At 31.7% G+C, this 25,736-nt stretch overlaps 1 protein-coding gene across 1 annotated transcript in view; it reads right to left on the bottom strand.

Annotated features, from left to right (window-relative positions):
• Nucleotides 1-25,736, bottom strand: part of LOC106689947 (tRNA dimethylallyltransferase) — a 236,855-nt gene that overhangs the window by 174,923 nt on the left and 36,196 nt on the right. Inside the window, exons 2-4 of the mRNA XM_067053011.1 lie at nucleotides 25,245-25,453; nucleotides 24,437-24,557; nucleotides 23,255-23,409 (exon numbers count right to left, since the gene is read on the bottom strand). The gene's annotated coding sequence lies outside the window, so the exon portion shown is untranslated. The remainder of the gene's footprint in view (nucleotides 1-23,254; nucleotides 23,410-24,436; nucleotides 24,558-25,244; nucleotides 25,454-25,736) is intronic.

The following is a 25,736-nucleotide window of genomic DNA, read 5'->3' as shown; positions in this document are numbered from 1 at the left end:
ACATACTTCTTTTTTTTTCTTTTTTTTTGTCACTTAATTAAGAAAATAGCAAACAAATGAAATATACACACCAAATCAAACTATTATAGGAAAAATAAAAGCTGACAAAACAATAAGTTTCCGCAGTTGAATAATGATGAAGACTTGAGCAGGGAAATAAAAACGTCCAACGTATCAGACGATGCAATTGATTTAACGCAATAGATCTCTTAAAAGTCTCCATGCCTGTAAATCGATGTAAAAACCTTACAATCTTACAAATACACAATTTAACATCAATAACTCTGCCTCTACAGCCCGGCGTGTGTCCAACAGGCTATGAATCATATTCGGATGAGTGGGCCACGATAATAAAAATTAATGAGCTCCAATCATTGTAACTAATGAGTGTGCATCAGCCTGCAGAGCCGGTTCTAATTTTTATCCTAGCGGGAAGCTAGAAGCCAATTTACTTCACCCTTCGGCCCCGTAAATACCAATCATCTCTTAGTAATTTCCTTTCTTTGTTTGGAGAAATACTAAATCAATACAATAATAATTTGGTATTACAATATAGTACTATGTATGAATCCAAACTTAAAATACACCTAATTAATTTGATAAAGTAACTAATTATAGTAGAAATTGTAAGTATTCCTTTTGATTTTTCGCCTATAAATCCTAAACGGCAGGTGGTTTAGAACCATATCAATCCTGTGAATTATTTCGTTATGGTACTAATTTAATTCAACGCATGATTTAATGTCACTTTTATAAGAAAGGACCAACCATTCAATAAAAGAGACCTAAAATTTCTAAATTCGTTACTGTATCAAAAAAATTAGCAGTTAAGTAACCGTAGAAGGAAATCAATATGTGTTATCAATGTGTTAAGTTTAGATTAATATTTATTACTTGTTCTCAAGTTTGAGCAAAATTAGATTTATGTAGTATCACGTAGTTTTACAGTTTACGCCAAACTACTTGGCCGTATTACTATGTTATGGAACTCATTCTAAGCAGAATTTAATGCTGCTTAATTTGTTGTACTAAAAAGGCGAAAAACCAAACAAACAATTACCTAATTCATTACTTTATTACATTAATTATCTGGAGTTTTGGAATAGTCAGAAATACGTTTTCGTATGTAGTGTGATATAAGGTAAATGTGCCGGTAGTGGGGGTACAAAATCAAACTTACCAAGACTGCCGGCCAGTATTAAATAAAGAAAGAAAATACCTATAAATATTGTTTTATTTAGAGGATTAATTCTGAAATAACATATTAAAAAAATTCAAACAGCAGAGAAGGAAAATAATAAATTTACTCATTATAGAAAAAAATTAATAAAGAACTTCAAAAAGATAAAACTAAATTTAAAATAAACTATTTCTCAAATAAACTATGAAAAATAAAATTTTAGTAATAAGAAAAATTAAAAACTTTTAACTTCACCAAATATATGAATTGGATTGCTTATGATTTGAAGGAGACTTGAACTCACCATCTCGCTGGCCGTAGGTCACCGAGTCAACTCTTCTTCCTTTTCGTCTTCGATATTTTCAACTGTGGCACTATGTCCCACTGAGGGTTAAGCAACCAACACCTATACTATCTGTAACCAACTGTCTCTAGGGACTTGATTCCTAGCAGTTACTTAAACTGAGACAGTGTCTAAACTTGAAGATTAGGTCCTTAACTGTGTAGAATCAACAGCAATACACACACTGTATACTGACTTAATTTCTACTCTACATCCTACTTCACATACATATAAACAATATATATTGTATGCATATGTTCGTAAATATATACGAGTATATATAATGTAAAGTGTTCGTATATATGTACGATATATATATATATATATATATATTTATTTTTATAAAAAATATTTAAAAAAGTAAATATATTTTTCTCTTTAGTACGGTAGCCCCAACAGTAATATTAAAAATTATTTACATATATGCATGTTCCATGAGCTGGGTTTATGCATCGGACTCTTTTTTTTTAAGAATAGAGGCTGTAGATTTCCTCCGAATGCAGAAACATTAAAAAACAAAACAAGAAAATTCCACAAAAGAGTATTCTGCGACAAATGCGCCTAAAATGGTCCCTATGATGAAATAATTGAAAGGTTACTCTGCTATTAATCCTAAAGATCCGAGGTTCCAAAATATCTAATAATGACGACCCCTACAAGACTGGAAGGAGATAGAATTACATGGAAGATTTTATCCGCAACTAAACGAACCTGAGATTGGGAATCAGCTCTCTGAATTGATTGGTTAAGGAAAGTGTAAATATTTGGCTAGAAGGGTCTTCAATAAAGTTATTGTAAAAAGGAAGGAGACTTATAAATGTCTCCTTTGCTCTAGGAATCGTAGAATAAAGATTCGTTCGATAAGGATGCAGGGCGAACATAGTGCAGACACGTGCCTACGGACTATCATGAGAGTAGGCTCGTGTATCGCGAAGGCTGGAGAAGTGCTGTCATTGCACTTTCCCGCATCAGATATCGGATTACTATCACCACTAGAACACACGAGGTCAAGGAGCCTCCGATAAAGGAGACAACATAGTTATTGAATGCCCAATTAACATCAGGAGATAAAATAATTGACGTAAGGGCCAACATTGTACGTCTATCGAACGCAATTGTTACGAAGGGTAAACATATTTGGATTACTTCAATTTGTTTAATTAGGGTCATTCTGAGACAATGAGAAATCTTTAAGTCCCATGTGTATAAATTCTGTTTTTTTCTAACGGGAAAATTTGGAAGACCACAGAACACTGAATTAAGGGTAAATATAATTCAAGTTGTAGTATTCCGGCCTATAAAATGGGCGTGTAAGGTGTAGGGCTTAGTAACGAGCGGATCCCTAAAATGGGTAAACGTCCGAGGGGTAGACCGAAACGTAGATGGGTGGATTGCGTGAAAACTGATTTAGTAGAATTGGGTTTGGAGGGGAACTATAAATCTTTTGATTTAATTATTTGATTTTAATTCGACCACGAGAAACATATCTTTCCGATAAAGAAGATAAATTAATTACTTATATTGACATGTTATATGTAACATTTTCTACATTCAGATACATCTTTTCGGATACAACTCTCAGAGAAAACGTTTTTACTATATTCAAAAATAAGTTGAAAGTTTAAAAAAATAGTTCAATCATTTAATCACTTAATCACTTAAGTAGCCTGTTAAAATATGAGTTCCTCAAAGTACAGCCAGAGTTAACAATTTTTCATGGGCCCTGGGAGACTTGCGCAAATGCAGATCTCTATTGGATGAGATAGTTTATCACCGGTTATGGCATAAAAATACGCCTGCTCAGAAAGAAAAAGTAGTAAGGTCGTTTTAGATTGAGGGAATGGGTTTGAGAGATGAGAACGACAAAAATCGATTGTATAGTAGATAGTCTCCTGAGATTTCTCCTTCAACAAAACAAGCATTCTGAGGTTTTCCATTTCAGGACTTTTATAAATGCCAGCCAGTGATAGTTCTATCGAATATATGAAGAACTTATTAGTATTTCAATAAAATATGGATGAACCTATATTATTTGATCAAGAAAGCGAAAAAAAAAAGCTTACAATCCACTAATGAACGCAGTATGCTTAAACATTTTACATGACGAATTTAATTAGAATTAATTAATGTCTCATTCATGGGCATCAATTTAATTGAAAATAATTAACTTGCACCATGATATTAACTTGCACCGAAAAATTTGAAAGTAAAGTAGAGACTGAAAAACGTGTATTTTCTCTCGCTAACACGAAAACTATCCAGGAGAAGCTATCTTATAAGTATCTACTGCCAGCAAATTGAATGATTTGATCTACGTCGTCAGTAGATTTTTTCCCTTCATATGCACGTCCTCAGTGTGAGCCGGACCTAAAACAACATGATTTACTAAATTTATCCAAGGAAGCAGAAGGAATAAACTGAGCGGAATTAAATTTTAGGAACCGTTGATTTAAATAAACTTCCAAAATTGTAATTAATAAAAGGCTTTTTTTAAGCCTAAATTGGAGCTGGCTATATTTTACCGAGGATACAATTATGTTGTACTGTTTCGGAGAAATTTTGTCGTTGGCACTCCTCAGTCCAACCTCGTGAGAACCGGAGCAGCCACAAAAAACAAACAAATGAAGGGAATATTAATGCTGAGAAGGCTGTCAATCAGCTGGTACACCCCGCAAGAGCCGCAACAAAGACCGATGATTGGCGAAGGGTCAGGTACCGGTACCACCCTAAACCAGTCCGATAGCCGGCTGTCAGGGATCTGTCCACTCTGGTCTGCATTGTGTGTCAGTGTGATACCCGGATCTCAGTCTGTTCATTGCCTATAGGTATGAAGACTGAGGACTTGAGATATAGGGTAAAATCTATTTAGTAACAGACGTATAGACGATTTTTGATAAACGATCCGGTACACCGATTAAGCATTTACTAAAATATACAATGATGTTGATTTTCCAATAATTAGTATTGCCATAGCATCGCCAGAGGCTCTGTTTGTTTTTCTATGTCTTTTAAATCAGCAGTGAATATCAATGAAGATCATCAAGTCGATTGAAGGTAGTTAACTATTATATTGTAAACGGGTCTTTATTTCGTCTTTTTTTTTTTTTTTTTTGTGCCTTTGTTAGATACACTTTACTGCAGTATGTGTGAAAGCTTTTTCTCATATCAAATCGTTATAATTTCCGTCGACAAATAGTTCGGAATGAACTTTATACTTTTAAATTTAATTTAAATAAATACAAAAAAATATATTATAATATAATATAATATTAATAGATAAATAAAACATCATCATAATCATCATAATTGGCGCGACAGCCCGTTACTTAGTCTGGGCCTCCTCTTCCGCAAGGCCATACTGTCTTCTGCTGGAACTCATCAGTTTCGGGTTCCCAGAAGGACCGTTGAAATAGCGTCCGACCAACGCATATTCGGCCTCCCTACTCTTCTCTTTCCATGAATTTGCTTGGATAGGACCTTCTTTGGGATGTCATCGCCCCATGACCCGCCCTATAGGTTTCTCCTATAGGGAACTATACCCAACCTTGAAAACTTGACATCATTGTCTCCCTACAAAGCCGATAACTCCGGTTTCTTCCTTCTTCTCCATACATTTCCCTCTCTAACAGGTCCAAATATTTTTCTCAGAATGGACCTCTTGAAGACCAAGAGTCTTGCTTCATCAGTTTTATTGAAGGCCCAAGCCTCGGATCCATACAACGGAACAGATAAATAAAACAATCATACATTATTATGAAGACGGAAGATTAATTAAATACAAACGTATAGGTTATTTATTTATACATTACATTTTAACATTGATGGTTATTAAATATAAATACGAAGAATTCGTACTAATTACAGAGCGTTGTATAAGTAATACTCAGTTCAGAGATATGGAATGCCATAAAATCTAACAGGTATTTATTATGTCTAGTAACAAACAAGTGGGAAATGTAAAATATGGTTTAATATTGATAGAGTACTGATCTGAAAAAAAAAAATTGTCATTATAATCTTTATTATTATGGCCAATGTAAGTATTTTTTTGACATAATAATCGATGGGAGCTGGGATAAGAATGGTGAACATGCGTTTTAAGTTAATATGTATGAATTCAATGGACAGCTCAGATGTTTCTTCAGATTTTATAACGTAATATTTATTTTCACAAAATAATTTTAAGAGACGATTTTAGGTTCAATGTCAGTCTGTTTTTGGTATTTATATTAATTTTAATTTATAAATATCCTTCGGATAAAGGTTATTTAGTCGATAAATCGATTATTATCCGGTGATATTTCTTTTTCTAAATTTATTTTATTAATATTTCTGAAAATTTGGATTCTACTGAATATTATTTCATTATAGAATTAGTTTCAAAGAAGAATAATTCTAGAGTAGATATAATACTGGAATATAGAAAATAACTGCAGATAGTTTGAAACTTATTTTTTAAAGGCTGACAATAACAATTGGAATGGAAGCAGATGAGAGAAAATATTAGCAGCAAGCGTTGCACATTACAATAGGAAAGTGATAATTTTGCAAGAAAGAAATCGATGAAATTGGGTAACTGCTGGCATAGCAGGAGCAGCTAGTTACCAGGATAGCAACAATGCCCGAATAGCAAAAAGGAGTCTCTGCAAGCCACCGGCGTTCAGGGAATACCCAGATGAAAGTTCTGTGAACTAGAACGCTATCAATGGTTGATTTTTATCATAGATGGCTTCATTTAGTTGAAAATATCCTGAGATAAGGGACGGAGCCAGATACTGAATCAAAAAAAGTCAACAAAATACTTATGTTTTCATTCAGTATTTTTTTCATTTCTTTTATTTATTTTTTTTTCTGAACATTGTTTTTTCTCTGGAAAATATCTTCTTTTCCTATCCATACATGACTGGGTATTTTTTTTTCTCGCCTGTATTTCTAAATTAATGTCGTTAAAATCTACAGGACGAGCCAATTTTGAATGGAGGAGTATCCAAGAAATTAGTTTTTTCCACATGAATTTTTGAGTAATGGTTTCCCAAAACAAATTTTTCGATATTTTCCTATGAAATGTTGCTTTTTAAAAAAGTTTCCATTTTGTGTTAAATGGGTTTCAAAATTAAAAATAAATATTAAATTCAAATAAGAAACTCCATAACAAAATGGAGTCCACTTTCTGACAAATTTAATTTAGTATCGGAATTATGGATTACTGTTTGATAAGAAATATGAAGTCGAAATATTTTTTGTATTATTTAATTATAGGGAATTACTGATTTATTCAGGATAAAAAATACTCTAGATACAAAAAATAATACAAAAAAGTAAAAGTTAATTTTGCTTTCTTACTAAGGTTCTGCAAAGGCTTCAGAATTTATAAATCACAATTAAACAAAACAGCAGACATCAAACAAAAATGAAACTAAAAAATGGACTATGGTCCGGGTACGGTAAAAAAAAAAATTAAAATAGTGACAACTATTTTAATGAGCCAACATTGCAGGGCTTCGTCATGGCTAAAAAAGATACGAACACTTAACATAAGTAAAAAAAAAAATGGAAAATTACAAGGGTATATAAATAAAATAAGTATAATAAATAAATGAAAACGCAAACAGTAATAGATTAAAAAGTAGAAATATAAAAGAAAGTACAAAATATGAGATGAAAAGGGGGATAAGAATAAAATGAAGAAAAAATTAAATAAAAAAAAACTCAAATAGTGACAGCTAATTTGCATTTTGCAAAAATGCAACTGCTTTTCATGTTTCTAATTTTTTTAATTTTTTATGAAAAAATTACTCATAGTTATAATAATAATTAATAGCTTAGCGTGAAAAGGAGTGAGGAAGACAATAAATATGCAAAAGAGGCTTTTGCTAATTAAGTATATGCCAATCACGAGAGTAGATACAATTAAGACGTCAAATTGATTATCTGGAACACTTAATTCGAAAAAAATTTTATAATTAAAAATTTACAAGTAAAGACTATCATATATTCTTCAAAATGTAGAATCAACATATATCTAGAGCTACTATTACAAGCCAAACACTGATAAATTGATAGCTTTTTTTCTTAAATACATCTTGTAGAGTAAAAAAAAAGTAATAAAATAAACAGGCGAGAGTAGGAATAGCAAATCTCGATAAATAGGCCTCAAGGGCGAACTAGAGGCGCGTGGCAGAGTGATTGCTCATTAGGGAAGGCTAGAGCTATTCCGGGTGGATATGGCGCTGCCTTGTTGAATGTCGGCAACTGCAAGCAGCAACAATTGTTGATTACGACAACTGTTAGCTGCAACTATCGTTAATAGCAACAACTAGCTGTGTTTATTCAAGGCAGTTAACAACAATCTGTATTTAACGAATTCAAGTCATTACCGTTTTTCTTCGAATTATCGTTCTCTGTTGATCAGTAATCTTCTTCTCTCTCCCAGTTTAGATTTCTTCTATGGATAGTTTCCTGAACTTTGTGCTCCCAGGTGATTCTGGGTCTACCTTGCCCCCTCTAGGTCTTTCTAGCAAGATAATATTTGGAGTTCTAAGATGTCCAAACCACCTTGTTTTAGGACTCTCTATTGCTACTATTTCTATTTATACGCATAAATAGTAGTAATAATACTTTTAGATGTTGTGAATTCGTTTAATTGTTTATAAATAGTAATAAAGGTAAAATTAATAAATATTTTATGGATTTAATTTCTAACCTCAATCAATGTCTTCCTGTCATTCGTACAATTTATGATATACGCCTAATCACCAACTATACTTACATTGGAAGAAGACAGTTGACAGTTGACAGTTGACAGTAAACTAGATTGCAGGAAGATAAGGTGGCGGTGAAACTATTTATTGCTAACGAACGTTTCGCCCCACTTTGCAGGGCTTCGTCAAGGTTAAATGAAAAAACAAGATACAAACATTTTAGAATTAACAGAGCATTAAAATAAACATTCCAAAACAATTTTTATGTTAATACAGTATATAAAAAACATTAACCAGAAGTTAATTCTTTATTTATCGCATATAATTTACCTATTATAATATTAGATATTACATTAGATGTTTCTGTCATTTTACCCATCTATATATATAAAAAAGAAAAAAAATGGGGACATTTTTCTATATCTGTTTTCCCTTTTTCGTCAGTCGTTCAATCTGACATGAGATTACCCTTACGTTTATTATTTATTTTTATCAATTTTCTTAACATCTCCCTTTTACATATTACTATAGCTCACCTAGAAGATATCTATTTCACCTATCTTATACATTTATCTCTTTACCATATTTATTGCTAATTTTAATGAGCAGTCTCATACAATTTATTAGTGTAGATTTGTATGTAGAACTTTTATCACACCTGGTCAATTTTTTTTTTTATACACTTTATAAACATAACAATTGTTTTGCAATATTTATATTATGTTAGTTCTAAAATGTTTTGTATCTTGTTTTTTCTTTTAGCTCTGCAAAATGGGGTTAAACGTTGGAAAACAATAGTTTTTTAGACCGCCACCCGGACTATCTTTCTACAACATAATTACTTAGAATTACCGTTGTTTTTTTAAATTACTGACTGGTAGAAACCCAGACAGAATTTTACAAATTTTCTATTCTACCTTTTTTTAATAATAAAATGTCATCATGAAGCCCAAGGAATAAGTACTTCGGACTGTGCATGTGTACAGGATAGATAACTGATTTACAACCCTACCTTATATACATTTATTTATAACCCTACCTTATATTTTCATCCAACAGTTAATTTCATTTTACAAGTTGAACGTTTACTGAAGCCATACAGCAAAAGGTATAATGATCTCATAACCCGTAAAAATATTAAACAAATATCAAATGTTTAATAAGACGTGGCTTTTATAAGTGAAAGTTTGTTTGCATTGTTATTACTAAATTCAGGATTAATAATGATTTTATTCATACGTTTTCACTATATTATTTATATATGCAGGACCATATCAATTCTTCCATTGGCACAGTAGAGCGACGGACAGATCCATGAATCAGTAATGACAGCATGCACGAACATCACACAGGGTCTGTGTGTTCAATCAACTTTACATGATTATGAAAGCAGATCCGCCATCAATTTTGTTTTCACCACTCGTTACCCTCGGAAAGCATTGATATGATTGTTCTGGTTTGGTCACAGTAATTTATCGTGATATTCTAGATTGATCCGTTTGGTTCATATAACTGTTGAATATGCTTAATATTCATTGGAAATTTATGAGCGCTTCATGCTTATTAAAAAATTATATATATTTTCATGTCATGTTAATATATAAAATCTTTAATCATATTAATTATGAAAAGTTAGGTTTGGCTATGCTAATTAATATTGTCGAAATTTTGATGTAGTAATCCTATTAACTAAATCTATATCTAAATTTTTAAAAATGTCAATCAATTCTGATAAAAATCATAAATAATAATCATTCAGAAAACTTTGTACAAGTTTTAATTTAAATCTATTATTTAATGACGATGATTAAATTTGATTTGAACTGACCTGAGACTAATCCAATTCAATTGAAGAACTTAAGAGCTAAATGGATGTTATCCGAATTACAAAAAAAAAAGAAAGTATTTTTGCTTGGAAGAATATTTCAGTCCAAAAGTAGGAATAAAAAAATCATATGATATAAATTTTCTCGGATTTTTTATTACGTTTATGACATGTTCTTCAACTTAGTAATTTATTTGGGATTTTTTCCTTTTTTCATTTCATAGAAGATGGTGGAGTTATGTGATGGTTGAGACAAATCTTATAAATATTGTAGAAAAATATACACTTTTACGAATTTCTTAACAAAAACAACAGCCTTGAAATGATATTTGATATAAATTGTTTGCGCCCACACTACATAAGGTAGCGAAGGTTTATATTGATACAGAAAAAGAAAACATCCAGTAAAAATTAATAAAATAATCCAGTTAAAATTTATTAAAAAAAAAAAAAAATTAATAAAGAAAATTATTTATTTATTTACTTCACGTTCAATCTATTTAAGGATTTCCACTTTTTAGAGGCTGGGTGTGCCCCAGGAGGGTCTCCCAACTCCAAAGTCGATTGATGGCAAATATAACATAATAAATAAAGAGATAAAGAGATCTACGCTTTGGTACAAGCACATTAACATTATAAATGTCGTGCGTTTATGTTCCATAGAAATAAAGGTGAATGGGAGCAAACGCAGGTAAAGAATTCGTCTGAACACGCAAGGAAAAAGTATTATACTTCGTATTACCCCTGTGATCTTTAATTACAACGAGTAATAAATATTCTGATATTAAGGTAAACAAGAAAACACGTAACATGATATACAAACGTCAAGAGAGAGCATCGGGTGAAATCGAAGTTCAGAGTTCGCTAGCGAATTAAACATAGGACACTCTTCACTCTGATAAGACGATCGGAGGAAAACCGCTGAGTCGACGGCGATTGTGGCCTTCGGGGAAACCGCAAGGATTTATTTCTTTATCTGCGGGCTATTTACAACATTCTCCACTCTAAATTGCCCGGTTCATTCAGAAAATGAGCTGATTCGGCACACTGAACAAGGATTTCTCTTATCAAGGAAAACAATTAGTTCTCATAACGATTTTAATCTTAATGTTATACAAATCTAAAAATAATACCCACAGTTGTAAAATTCTCGTAAAACAGCTTTATACTAATAAACTAATAAATTGTATCGAAGTCCTTTTAATAATTTATTTAATGATATTTACAACTGTTTTAAAATATATATATATACAACAAGTAAATTTGATGTTAGTTATACAATAGCACAATACAGACATTTGGAGAATCTATCCACTGATAGAATTCCAATAACATTTCTAGAGATGATCTCAAGGCCATCTTCTTTTTAGAGGTCTAGGAGGTTTATCAGGTAAAGGAGGAAAAGCCAGGTTAGAAACAAGTGGGTTTGGGTGGTTGATAAGTTTATCACGGAAGGATTGGTATCTGGTTTTGGCCAAATCGTGAACAAATGGAACATTGAGGTCCTGATATCTATTCGACTTAATTTGTGAAGTAAATGGTACTAAGGATTTTACGAAGTATTATCAATTGTAAGGACTGGATACGAGAGGAATTCAATGGTGTAGTGGAGCCCCAAAGCTTAACTCCTTAAGTTCAGATAGACTTTGTTATAGCCTTATAAATGAGTCTCTTGTAATTAGTTGAAAGTTAAGACTTGTCTAGTAAGTGTTTTCCGTTGGGACTTCAAGTCAGTCGTTCATCCAAATGTAAGGTAACGGATCTGTTCGACAGGAATAAGTGTGGTATACTGTGGAGCAGGCAGGCGAGAGTTTACCACAAAGGTCCCAAAGTCCAAAAGGAAAGTTTGATCAAGTAGAAAATGTTTTGTCAAAAAGAACAGATAATTCCCCCTAGTTAGGTCATCGTTATGATGATATTGAATAGATCTATTCTGCCAGGTATGTGGATCGGTTTATCTTTATCGATTTCTATTGGATAGGTACATATTTACAAAGATTTATAGATTTGAAAATAAATGCTTGTCCAGAAAAATAATTTGTAAATTAGTGGATTGAATTTATACAAATTTTCCATTTTTCTGAAGTTTGGACAAATTTGAAGAGATGTTTTAGAAATCTACAGGGGTCAAGGAAAATAGGCTTGCGCATATGTGAACGAAAGTAAGCGAAGAAAAATTTCATGAAATATATATAGGAACACCTCGGTCCCAACATATACAAACTTTGCAAAAAATATTTCATCAAGATAGCAGTGGCGAAGCGTGGTGGTGACAGTGGAAGGAAGGAGAGATGTCCCCTCCCGCCGGTCGGCAATTACACAATAAATAGTAATATCTTGAAAAAAATTGCACCATTTCACGATTTTTTCATTTGTACTCAGTACAATATTTAATAAACATTTTGCCGAAAAAGTCATTAGGAAAAAAATTGAATTTGTACCGCTAAAAACCCGTGAAGGGTTTTAATTACAAAGTACTGAACCCATGACACTTTGTAAGGAAGTACTGTTACTATAACAACGGTTGTGCAAGGAGGCAATTAGGTCAGAATCACGCTCGACCACCAGATTTTTATCCAATTTATGAGACAGGATGGGCCCAGGACTATAGGACTATAGGAACCCACAGGGTTGACTCACGGCTACAATGTAACAGAAAATAATTCAACAACAAATTAGAACTCGGGTCTTTGGAGTTAGTAGCAACCAAGGTCTTTAGAATTACAATATATGTTGGTCTTTTAAATTTAAATACCTACATAAGTAAGCGGAAAATTTCCCTCTGACTAAGGCGGCCAATAGGTTTGTCTAAAACGTAAATGGGGGCATTTTATACTTTGTGGACCTTTTTTCTAGTTTGTACATGAATAAAAAACTTCCTTACCTTTAGTAGTAAGGAAGCAGATTACCGATATCAAATATCATTTAAAGGGTGTTGTATTGGTTTTTTAAAAATTTGTAAAACATATACTTTTCTATAATACTTAATAGGTTTATGACAACTGCCTTAAAACACACCCCCCAAAAAACAAAAAAACAATAAATACACTATGGAATGAGTTGAAATGCAAAGTTGAAGAGCATGTAATGTTACAAACATATAATCCCAAACATTGAAATTAATGGTATTTTATTTTTATTTAAACTTAAAACTCTATTTATAGCTGATAAAAACAACCACATATAAATTTTTGAAAAATAAAACAAACCGTTATACGTAAAATAGTATTCTTCAAAGAAAAATCCATAATTTTGTAAAGAAGTTCTTCATGTTGAAATTGTTATAGTACAACACCTAATCGTCAAAAGCTCTAAACTTCTCATTTACTAAGAAAAACTCTTAAACACTATTATAATAAGACCTACTTGGATATACGGAATTTGGAGCTCCACCAAAAGATCAAATTCCTCCCGTATCCAATCATTACAATCCAAAATTATCCGTAAACTCATCCATAAAGACCTCAAGATCCCTTTCGTTACGGATTTGGCCGGAAACAGATATACCTCCTTTCAATCCAAAATCCTTACCCATCCAAACCATTGCTTCTTAATCTCTCATCCTTAACAATCCCTGATAATAGAGCCTGAAAAGAAAGGAATTTAAAGTAATTATTGAAGTACCATCATTGAGTGGTCCTTTTCGAGATTAATATGTGTTCTGAAACATTTATCATATTTCTTTTATTGTAGTTTTTGTATATAGTTGTAAATTTCCAATAATATATAAATAAAAACAAAATTTTATGAGACTTAGATCTCCGCTTCAACACGGGATTCCCGGTGAAAAATTTGACTACAGACAGGTACGCAAACAAATTTGTTTCTTGATGAAAAGTGAGTGATGAGTGGAAATTTTCGATATTGATGACTTACGTTAAATAATAAGCTTCCCACAATGCAGATAGTGAGGAACAAAAAAAAAATAACATTGCTAAAATAGCACTCTTTTTTGTATTAATAAAAAACATAGGGTTCCAGTACCTTCAAGGAGGGACAACCTCCCCCTAAACCCTTAAGTAACATTAATGCACCCCCAAGCAGTTCCATCAGGTCAAAGTTAAGAGGCTATATGCTGCATGGAATGGCTCGGTTAAAGCACTTAGGTCCAAGCACCCAATCTGATAAGTAGGCTTGGAGCTAATGACCTAAGTATTACTATCAGTAAGAAAGGCCTGGCTGGGCCCCACGTGTGCTCACCAATTGCATTCACTGAAGTAGAATCCTTTCTGGACAATCTGGTTAGGGCTCTTTCGTTCGAGGGCTGAATAGCTACCGAAGAAAAGAACTACTTTCTCTCCATTTATCCACTTGTTGCAAGTATCTCGCGAAATCGAATCATTATATAGATTTGGATTGAGGATAACTCTGAATTTATTCCCTTGCAAACAGGACTCTAAAAACACTTTTCAATTTCGTAAAAAATTGAGGTAAAAATTCACAAAACGTAATATTTTTATAGAAATTTTTAAAATTTATATTCTATATTTCGGTATTATCAAAAGTGATTAAATACTTATTAACGAAATTAATTATTTAGTTGAAAAAATATTGATCTCTGAAACGTTTTAAGCGAAAAAGTCAGCTAATTGTAGAATTAGAGAACAGTAAACATTTCCGAAAATGAAATTTTAAAAAAATTAAAAGGTGCTAAATTTTACACCAATTTAAAAGTTTTTCATTTTATTTAAATTTCGGTTGTTCATAAAGCTTTCAAATAAACTAAAAATTATAAAAAGGGAATGCATGAAATGCGATTTTAAAATAGAAAAACGTTTAGTATAATAATAGTAAAATAAAGTAATAAAAGAAATAGAAAAAGCTACTTCATTTTTTATTAATACACAGAATAAAGTGTGTATGTAAGAAAAAATGTGTTTGAGTGTATACTTAATTTTAATGTAAAAAAAAAAAGAAATAAAATAAAAAGAGTTATTAATAAATAATAAAATAATTATAAAAATTCAATAAAATTAATGCCGTTCATCATTAAGGATGTCTTATGCCTTAAAATAAAATCATTAACAACTCATTCCAAATCACGTACTAGGGTTCGGGTCAGTCTTAACACATTTTTCAAGGCGGGTCTGAAATTCCAGATTCACGCCAATATTTGTTTTCTATAATCTTAGGAATTACTTAATGAAACTACGGACGTCTGTACTGAAGTTTCTTTTAGAAAGATTTTATATTAGTAGTTTATTCCATCAAATGCTTCTTGGATGCATCAATTGCTAAAAACCGCAATGAACGGTGACAACGAAAAAAACACAAACATATTTAGCAATAAAACTCAACAGGCTCTAAAATTGATAATTCTTATGAGATCACATAAAATTATTTTTGACTGATTGCGTATTCCATTAGTCAATAGATCATGATTCTATAAATAAATGTGAGAAAATATTTTAGGTTGCATAATGTTGCGGTTTGCTCCACGATCAAGTTGCAAAGGGACGATAAAAGTGCAGCAAATGAAAGAGAGAAGGATGCAACGAAGAGAGAAAATGTCTAAGCTTTGAGACCTTGGCATAAGAAAATGCAAACTATAAAAACTAATGAACCCTGGAGGCCGTAGAACGGCCTATTCCCTCCACGTGGAAACATTCAAGCGCTATTTAAGTGGAGTCGTAAAACTGATAACTGTTCCACGCTTACCTGGATTTGTTGGAAGGATTTACAGCGACAACTAGCCTTCCTCTCCGATTTAAAATATCTGGCATTTTTATGACGGTCGTCGGATTCTCACGGATGATTTCGTAAGAGCCAATGCTCTTGATCGCTCTCTTAAGTGGGTTAATGCAATCGAAAGCTAATATCAGTCAGTTTTTGTTTAATTAGCTGATTGAAATGGATTATCATAGACCATAATAATAAATCTTTCTCGTAACAAAGTCACCAGAAATAGTCCAGTAAGTATCATGGTGATGAGCAAAATGCATATATCACCTCGCTAATCGATAAGTATCTACATTTTGAGGGTTGGGTGGCTTAACTTTTTATATCTTTCAAGGAAAAAAATTAGAGAAATTCAGGATTTGAGTTTATTAGGCTATAAACCTCAAGCTGATGTATTCAACACTTTTAGCTATAAAACGTTTTAGTCCAGGAAACCAAAAAAAATGAATGAATACATTTTTTCAGCATTTTTTTCTGAATTGACGCAGAAAATCTACATTTACGACTTTGGCACACGACCCACAGTTATTTTGAATTATGTAAAGTTACTGGCCGATTTCAGTTGTAAAAAGCTCATTTTTTGTAGTATTTTAAGAGCTAGTTACATTATTATTTTTTTCAAAAATAATCTTAAACGGAAAAAAAGGCATGGATTCTAAGGGGGTATAAACACCGTACTAAAAATGTTTTTCTTTATTTAATGAGTTCTTTTAACTCCACTTACATGCATAAGGAATAAAAATAAAGGGAAAGTTATGTGATCACAAAATAATTTCCAATTTCAGTTTTCAACGAAAATTGGTCTGTGGGTATGAACAGCCAAGTCGTACGAAAATAAAATTACATATTTTAGGTGGGTATATGCCTGGGATGTGACAGCAACTTCTTAGATAAAATCGAGTGAGCAAAAATCCCCCCTTATAGAATAGATTTTTAAATTTTTTTTTCGATTTTCTCTAAAAGACTAATGATTTTAATTAAACACCATGTCAATGAATAATTAAATGGTCGTCAATATCGGCTAGGTCTTATCCTCAATGAAATAGTCTGACAGGACTCAATAAAGAATTTTCAAAAAAACTTATTTTGATTATTTGAAAAACAAAAAAAAAAAAATAGCAATAATAAACAATATAAAAATACGAAATATTAAAAAAATTTATGGAAAAATAAAGGAGAAAAAAAGGAAAGACAGAAATATCCAATTCTAACGGGAAAAACCGAAATCTCTTGATGTTTTTAGATTGCGTTACGGCTTTGTTGTTTTGTCAAAGTGTTGTATTCTCGGCAAAATTTATATTAATTAATTTAATACGATATGATATAAATTAATTAATATGATAATAATATAATTAATTAATATGATATTTTAAATTTTAAAAATAAAATTTATATTCGTTCGCCAAACCTCGAGAAATCCTAATATACGAATTTTCAAAACAAAATAAAAATACAAATCTTTGTTCATAATTTTCGGCTTATCTGGTCTCTAGATTCTTTTTTTTTCCTTTCGAAAATCACAAAAATGCGATAACACCAGCCCACCAATGTAAACAAAATTTGTGGACGTATATAGTGTGATAAGTTAAGGTTATATGATGCGCACACAATTCAAGATTTTGTAATTATTATATTAAAGTTGGTTTTTATTTTTAGATTGTAATTTATAATTACTATAAAAGAAGATGGTTCTTAGTGAGATAAAATATGAGTGAGGACAATGTAATTTTCTGTTTTTAAGTGTAATAGACTTCGTAAGGTGAAAGGAAGGACACGGAACATGGAGTACGGAATAGCACTATACAGACTAGCTTCGGAGTTAAATTGGCCGAGAGCATCTTAGAGGAGCACAAGCTAAGGTGGTTTGTACACCTCCTTAGGATGGACCAGAAGAAGCAGAAAGAACTGCCAGGAAGACGTATGAAAATCTCGTGGAAAGAAGGCCAAAAGGAAGACCGCGCATTTTCTGGAAGGAGAGTAAGAAGGCGTTCAGGAGGCTGGAACAAGAGAAGGGTAAAAAACATTTGATCCAGACTCTACAAATCGTAACCCCACACTGCACAAGCGGTAAAGGGGGTAAAATTATTATGATGGTGATGATGTGTAACAGAAACAACAAAATGTAAATATATTTTAGTAATAATATATTATCCTAAACATTCAACCATCATCTTGATTTCATTTACGGTCAACTATGTCTTTACAATTATAATTATTAGAGAAGTAAATAAATTGAAAATATACTTTTCTGATCTAATATACCTCTTAAAATAATTTCTATTAATTTACTTAATTAAACCTCCCATTCAAACTCTGCGGGACCGTAATCATATATTTAATTAACACCAAGAGTAGGTAAAAAATACAGCAAAGTAAAATAGACCTGCCTTACTAGCGGTAAATAGGGCTCCCTGAATCTTAAGTAATTGTCTGTTAATTACCTATCCAATTAGCATATTCATAGCCCATGGATCATATAATATGGTTAAAGGCATTTAATTATCCTATCTTTCTTCATTATGAATTAAGTGGGTTTTCGTAGTTGAAAAAGCGCCGACATATAGTCGCCGTCTCCAAGAATGAATAGCTTATATAAATTACATATACTAATATATTACATATATTTGCATATTATGTTCGTTCTAACCAGAAGTCTTTGAACGTTTGTAAATGGGTCCATAGATTGAGGATGTGATAATGCCCATTGCTTAGTTTAGTGAATAAATTTACTGTGTAATACTAAAAAAAATGAACCGTGAAATGAACTAATGAAAATGAATTCTTTTAGACGTGAATCTTTTTGTGAAGTTTTATTGGTGACTATCATTTGAATATATTATTTTAGAAACACCTTATTTCTGCAAAAAATAAAATAAAAAACCTGAAAAACTGTCATAATAATATCACTCACATTCATACTCTTTGAATTTAGATTCAATGTATATGGTCGGCATTTTGTTTAAAGAGAAAAAAATGTGATCATTCGTTTACAAGTATTAATAAAAAAATCATAATGTCAAAAGAGTTGTTTCTCAAATAACTGAAGTTATGAGCAGTTAACTGATTAGTGTAACAGTGGTCTAATGTTAATTTTAACAAATTCCATCTTCTCACCTTGCTCATAAGTAATATCTTTGATATGCATGTTTCAAACCCCTCACGTAGATTTTATTTTCAAACAAGAACAAACATAAAATAATACAAAAATTATAATTAAATAGAATAAAGTTTGGACATCTGAAATTTAAAAAAAATTTTATTAGTTAAATTTAATTTTCACTATCTTGTGCATAAATTATTTTGTTATTATTTAATGAGTTTTATTTTATTATATCGATTTATACTTTTATTTATTGATGTCATAATTGTATTTTTTTTAATATTTACTTTATTTTATTTTTATCATGATTTAATTTTTTTTTTAATTCTATGGATGAATACTTATAATCCTTAATTGTGCCAGATTGTATTAGTTCACTCCAATAAAAAAAAAAAAAAAAAAAGCATTATACGGTTTCAATGTAAGTTATAGAATTTTTAAGTTTTTTTTTTTTTCAAATATGAGTAGTGTCACTTTAATCAATAATGAATTTAATAAAAATAATAATGACTAATGACAAGTACAATCACTAATTAGTAAATTAATTTGTTTATTAATTATTTTATCTTTGATTGTGCACCTCTTATTTTTTAATTTAAAAAAAAAAAAGGTATGTACTAGGATTTTTGTTTAATTTTTTAGCTTTAATGGCCAACACGATTGGGCTGAAATATTGTAAAACATAATACAAATAATGAAATATGACTGAGACATTTTTTTTAATATTGAAAAATAAAAAATCAGATTTTATAACAGTGATTTTAACATTAGAAGATATATAAGAACACATTTCCTGTTACTAGGCGGACTTCGTTACGCGCTAACAACCTGTACCACCTATAATAGACGACACCATAAAACATATGTTCAACATTAATATACCTGGCTCGTTAATATAAATGTAAACCTTTCATGCTCGCTACCTAATGGATTTTTTTTTCCCAGAGCAGGTTTTACTATGGATATTTCTTTTTAAGGTTCTATTTAAAAAATATTGTTGATGATCTGAAAATATTATACAGTATCATAAATTATGAAACTATAAAATAAATATATGTATAAAAAGGGCGGTAGAATTAATATAAGTTAGAAAATTGTCAAAATAAATTTTCTTATGTAAAATTTAATTCAGGTATTTTATATTATCATTACTATAAAATACGTATTATACCAAACTTATTTAAGTTTGTGGTAACATTATATTTAAAGAATAGAATAGATTCTTTTATGCTTTTTCGAAAATTAATCATTTGGAAAAACATCTAATAAAAAAAAAATGATACATTATCTTTTATACAACATGACTTTATAGTTATTAAAAAAAAAATTAATAAATTAAATAATCTAAATTAATTAATCAATTGAAGCAAATGTAAAGTCACAAAGGCTAAATGGATTACTAATTAATAATCAATGTCAGTTAAGCCGTGGTACCTCATTAGTTATAAAAAAATATTTATACCATTAAAAAAAAAACATCATTATAGAAACGTTTTGAAAAAATCCCTCCAGAAAAAAAACAAATGCGGGTCTTACAAAACTAGGATTGAGACAAAATGCCCTTAAAACATGGATTAATACTTGGATTTTTTTCCCTTATTGTACAAAATTGTATAGTTGCTTCTCCAGACGTATTTCGGAATTCTATTGAAGGCATAGATATCAAAACTTTTTTTTTTTATTTATTTAATGTAATTTACAACTGTACAAAATAATACAATAGGTAAATATGTTTCATATACACTTAAAAATCTTGGGAAGGAACCACCCATTGGTAGTACTTCAAACATAAATTTAAATTAGAAGGTCCCGTGGCCATCTTCTTTTCAGACACCTCGGAGGATTATCAGGGATTGTTAAGGATGAAAGATAAGGAATTAATGGATTAGGATGGTTAAGGAGTTTGGAATGAAAAGACGCATATCTGTTTTGGGTCAAATCTGCAACGAATGGGATGTTAAGGTCTTTGTGAATGAGTTTATTTGTAACGTAGTAATAAGGAGCATCAAGGATTTTACGTAGGATTTTGGAATGTAACGATTGGATGCGGGAAGAATTTGATCGTTTTGTGGAGCCCCAGAGCTCAATTCCTTATGTCCAAATTGGTCTGATTATCGTAGTGTATACTAATTGTTTGTAGTGAATGGGAAGTTTAGAGCGTTTGTCAAGTAAGTGTTGTAGCATCGGAATCTACGAGCAGTTTCTTGTCGTTTCAGTCTTGTGTGTGGATTCCAAGTAAGTATCTTGTCAAGATGGAGTCCTAAGTATCGAATCTGTTCAACAGGCGTTAGTGGAGTATTCAGAAAGGATACTGTAGGACAGGAGGGCAGAGGTTTACGACGGAGAGTTAAGGTGATCTGGTGGGATTTGTCAGGATTTATTTTGATTCTCCAGTTTTTACACCATTCCTTCAATAGATGTTATGTGTGCCTGTAGTGTTTGTGATCCATTAGTTTGGTCGTTGTTTACTGAAAGTATACATGTGTCATCAGCGTATGTTGTTAGGACTGTGTTCCGAAAAATGAGTAGGCTAGGTTATGATTTACTTTAAAGGTTCTATCAGTGAGGTAGGAGCGGATTGTAAGGAAATATGTATATCAAAATTTAATTTAATTTTTGTAATTTTTTTCATATCAAACTCATCTTAATGGATACTTCTGCATAACGGATAAAATCGTCTTATCCGAGGGAGTCCGTTTTGTATAAGTTTTACTCATCTATAATGAAATCAAATTCATTCTGTAAGAATTTAAAATCCTATAGTTGAATCATTATTTATTTTTTAAAAATTCGAATGATGATAGTGAGCAATTTTATTTTTACTCTTTATTGTTTATAAATTAATGAAATTATAACTAATATCCAACAGTCAATTACAAAAGCAGATTAAGAAATTTTCTGAGGGGAAGGTGGCCCACCTATGTACTAGATAAATACAATATACAGAAGTAAACAATCGTCAATTTATGTTTTCTTCTAGAAAATTCAGAGCATTAAATTTAGGTTTTGTTTAGAGAACTTGTTTCATTTGTTTTCTTTAGAAACTTATTCCGACCAGGACCGCAGAACCCCAGATTTCTTCATATAAAATTTCGTCCAAAAATCATTCTTGCAATATTCTTCTACTCTATTTCCCTCACCCCCAACCATGATGTGGATAAAGAATTTAAGTTCCATCTTAAAAGAGATTACACTCCTGTAGTAGACCTTGCTAGTTCACGCACCATGTAAAAAAAAAAATTGGCGAAATACGATGTTCGAAATAGTACAGCTGTATAAAAAAGGGAATGTATAACGTAGAAGAGTAGCAGAAAAAAATTGTAAAAAAGTCATTAGGGGCAGATAAATCAGAAACACTGCCAAGGCCAATTGATAATTTAATGCAGACAAAAAAAATCCGGAACGCACGAGTAGCCTATAATATATATAACAGGGTCTATGGAGTTGGCTGGGATACTGCTGTGAGGACCAAGGACGCTCAATGAACCCACGGTCTAGTGGAATATGATCCAGGGTAACGGAAGAGGAATCCTGTAATGGACCAGCCCAGCTCAGGCAATAAGTTCAATTTAATGATGGATTTCTGCTATAAATCAATACGCACGTAAACAATAATTCGTTCGTTTCTTGACCTTACGTTTGCGTAGTTAGCAGCATGTTGGACTTAAGCACCTCCAAAAACATATTTAAGGGCCCTAAACATGTTTGAAAAACACCAAATCAAGGAAAGTAATAATAGAAAGGTTCAAATAGACATTTTATAAACAGTTTTTATTAATATATAGAATGTAGGTTTGAAAAGCTATGACAATGAAATTCACTAACAGCCACGACAATGATAAAACATTTAATAAATAAAGTACGAAATAAAAAAAAATTGTCTAACTTTTAGATTTAAAATTTTCACTTACCTTTATCGAATTTTGACTGGATGACACTATATTTTTTTATTCAACAGTAATATCATGATATTTTTAACTTCAGAGGAGTAGGTATCGGTTTTAAACTTTAACAATTCGCTGAGTAAAATATCTAACCAAAATTTTCACTGTTTAAAGTAGGTTCTCAAATCTCAAATTTGGGGGGCGTGGTATCTTCCCTCATTCTTACTGATCTCCTGGGTAAATAAGGCATTATTAAGAGTAAGGTAAATTTGTACAGTTAAGAAGGAATTTTTTTTTTTTTTTTACCCCCCAAAAAAGACTGGTTATCCTACAGGTAGCCAACCTATTCTAACCAGAGTGGAAGGGTCAAGTTTTCATTCCGTGAGGCCACCAGGAAATAAAAGTAATCTGCCTAAAGGCAGGATTCGTACCGGCGCAACTGCAGGCTCCAGTTTGCTAAGGTGACGCTTCAACTCCCTCGAGTACAAACTTCCTGTGAGTAGGAATATCTTATCAATAAGAGACAAAACAGATGGACTAACCTGCTGATCTTCCTGACGTCGTTGAAGTGGAGGCGGTCGGCCCGCTCGCTGTCCACCTCCTTCAACCTCGCGTGGAGTCTCCTATTTCTTCTCCCTCCAGGATCAGGGTGGTGCTCCGAAACGGCTTCCAAGATCTTATACAGTTGGGGCAGGACCTGAGGAACATAACTTTTGGAGAAAGTCGCATCTTATTACTTTTTACAATCTCCCAGACAAAAAGACCAAGTTCTTTACACACTTCGTCAACTAAGCTTAACAGATACTTCATCTGCTCAATTGCCGTCCAAAAAAGGTATTTATTGCCCACTTTCTTCAACTTTGGAGAAGTACATTAAGTTTTAGTAGCATTGCTCAAAAGACGAAATTCTTATGAGAGACGAACCTTAAGGAGCTGCTTCCACACTAAATTTTCAACAGAATGTTCTGTGTGTTATAATTCAGTATTATTCCAAAGTAGCGACATTTTTTCTCTTCTCAATAACAAGAGTACAAGCCAAGGACATACATTACATACTGAATTAAGATAAACGCATTAATCAAAATATTGGAGGAAATGCATTATTAATTTCGAAAAAAAAAATTTGAATTCGTAAATTTTACAAAAATTAATTCAACTGATGAATTTATTAAATCAAAAGTCAATAAATCCACTTTTGAAAAGTTATTTAATAATTATTATGGGAGCAGCTTAAGAAGATAAGTTGATTTTTAAGACCTACCAAACAGGAATTTATTCAAAGTTTATTATAAACTGTAATTGTTTGTGTAGTATTTTAATTTTTCAAAAAAAACTTTTACTTTTCGGAATTGGATGTATTAACTTTTTGATTAACTCTGCAATTCAAGAGAACATGCCAGCTGAAAGAATGGCAACCAATTTTAAACATATTATATTCATTTATAGAATTAATTTATTAAGTTTGATACAGAAATTTCTCAGTCATATTTTTTAATTCATGTGAGGTAATTAGATTTTGTATAAGATTTGTAGATCATACTTCATAACGAATTGATTATTGAAAGTGAAGAAACAAATAACTTTTAGAGAGCATGTTTCAATCGTACGAGTGTGTGCAAAATATGTAGAGAATAAAAGCGGTCGAGACATTAATATTACACAAATAAATGTTAATGTTATACTTAATTAATTAAATAATAAAAAAAAAAAATAAATCTATGAACCTCGCAGGCTTCTTTTTCGGTCTTGTTCTGGAGTGTAAGACTAAATTCCTTTACAGCTTCTCTCACCTCGCTGTCTTCTTCGACGATGAAGAAGTCCTTGAGGATGGACCACTGTGCTTCCCTGAAAATTTATTTAAATTATGGATGCTGATTCATACAAGATGGTCCCGCGTTAAAGGTCAAACATGGTAAATGTCGTTGGTCAAAGGAATATTTAATAAATTATGCAGGTAATTAACTTAAAAATATGAGACTGAAATAAAAGGAAATTTTAACAGTTTTTAATGATTTCTATTAAACGATTTTTAATTAATAAGCAGGCCAAAGACCAATTCATGGGCCTGATGTGCCAATGAATTTGAGATGGTCGTTAATTTGTACCACTCGTTGGTACAATATAAAAACCAAATTTCATATATTAATGCATTTTTTTTCACTCACCACCCCCTCGCCCTCTCCTCCCCGACCAAGGTCTCTTTGAAGTTGTATTTTTTGGCAGCAACGGTTTTCATCTATATTTTTAACAATATAAGCTGTTTTCAAAACTTTTTGTCCTAATCATTAAAAATTATATTTATTCAAAATATCAGTTAAACTGAGGTGAGGAAAAGGAAAAGGCGAAAAATAAAAATATGAAAATTATTCAAAAAAACTGCAAAATAAGGGAGAAATATAGTGCACCCTTTTTATTTTATGGATTTACCATCTTTTGACGCCCAACTCTAAACATTACAATTCAATTCTCGGAATTAGATTTAGATCCATTAAAAATTAATTTAAGAAATATAATGAATTGAGGAAGACTTACCCAATCTTTTGGTAGGAAGATTCCAGAATGAGCTCTAACTCTTCGGCAAAAAGGTGCACCCTGGACAAGCAGCTGAGGGGCTCCTTGGCGAAGGCTCCAGGCACCCAATCTCCATCGGCGACCAGGACCTTCCATAGCAAGGACTCAATGTAGTAGTGGGTTCCTCCGACCACTACAGGCAATTTACCTTCTGAGAACAGCCTTTCTATCTTGAAGTACTGAGGTCAAGGAGAATATTTCAATATATTATAGTATTTTGTATTCATACTGATCGAATATTGTATTGGGAATCGAATCCACAACGACAGAATTCCTAACCGAACCGCTCTGGGACCTACGCCCCAACTAGCATACATATTCACGTCCTTATATTGTAGTAACACCTATATCTATTGCCCTTTAGTGGGAAATAATTAAATTTTTTTTTAATATAATGTTTTAAATGAGAAAAAAGAGGGAGAGGGAGGGAGAGAGAGAGGGAGAGGGAGAGGG

The sequence above is a fragment of the Halyomorpha halys genome, unplaced genomic scaffold (assembly GCF_000696795.3).
Source record: "Halyomorpha halys isolate HHAL.00 unplaced genomic scaffold, Hhal_1.1 Scaffold1530.1, whole genome shotgun sequence".
NCBI classification, from domain to species: Eukaryota; Metazoa; Arthropoda; class Insecta; order Hemiptera; family Pentatomidae; genus Halyomorpha; species Halyomorpha halys.
Note: the sequence above shows the minus strand (reverse complement) of the source record. Positions and strands in the feature narration are given on the sequence as shown.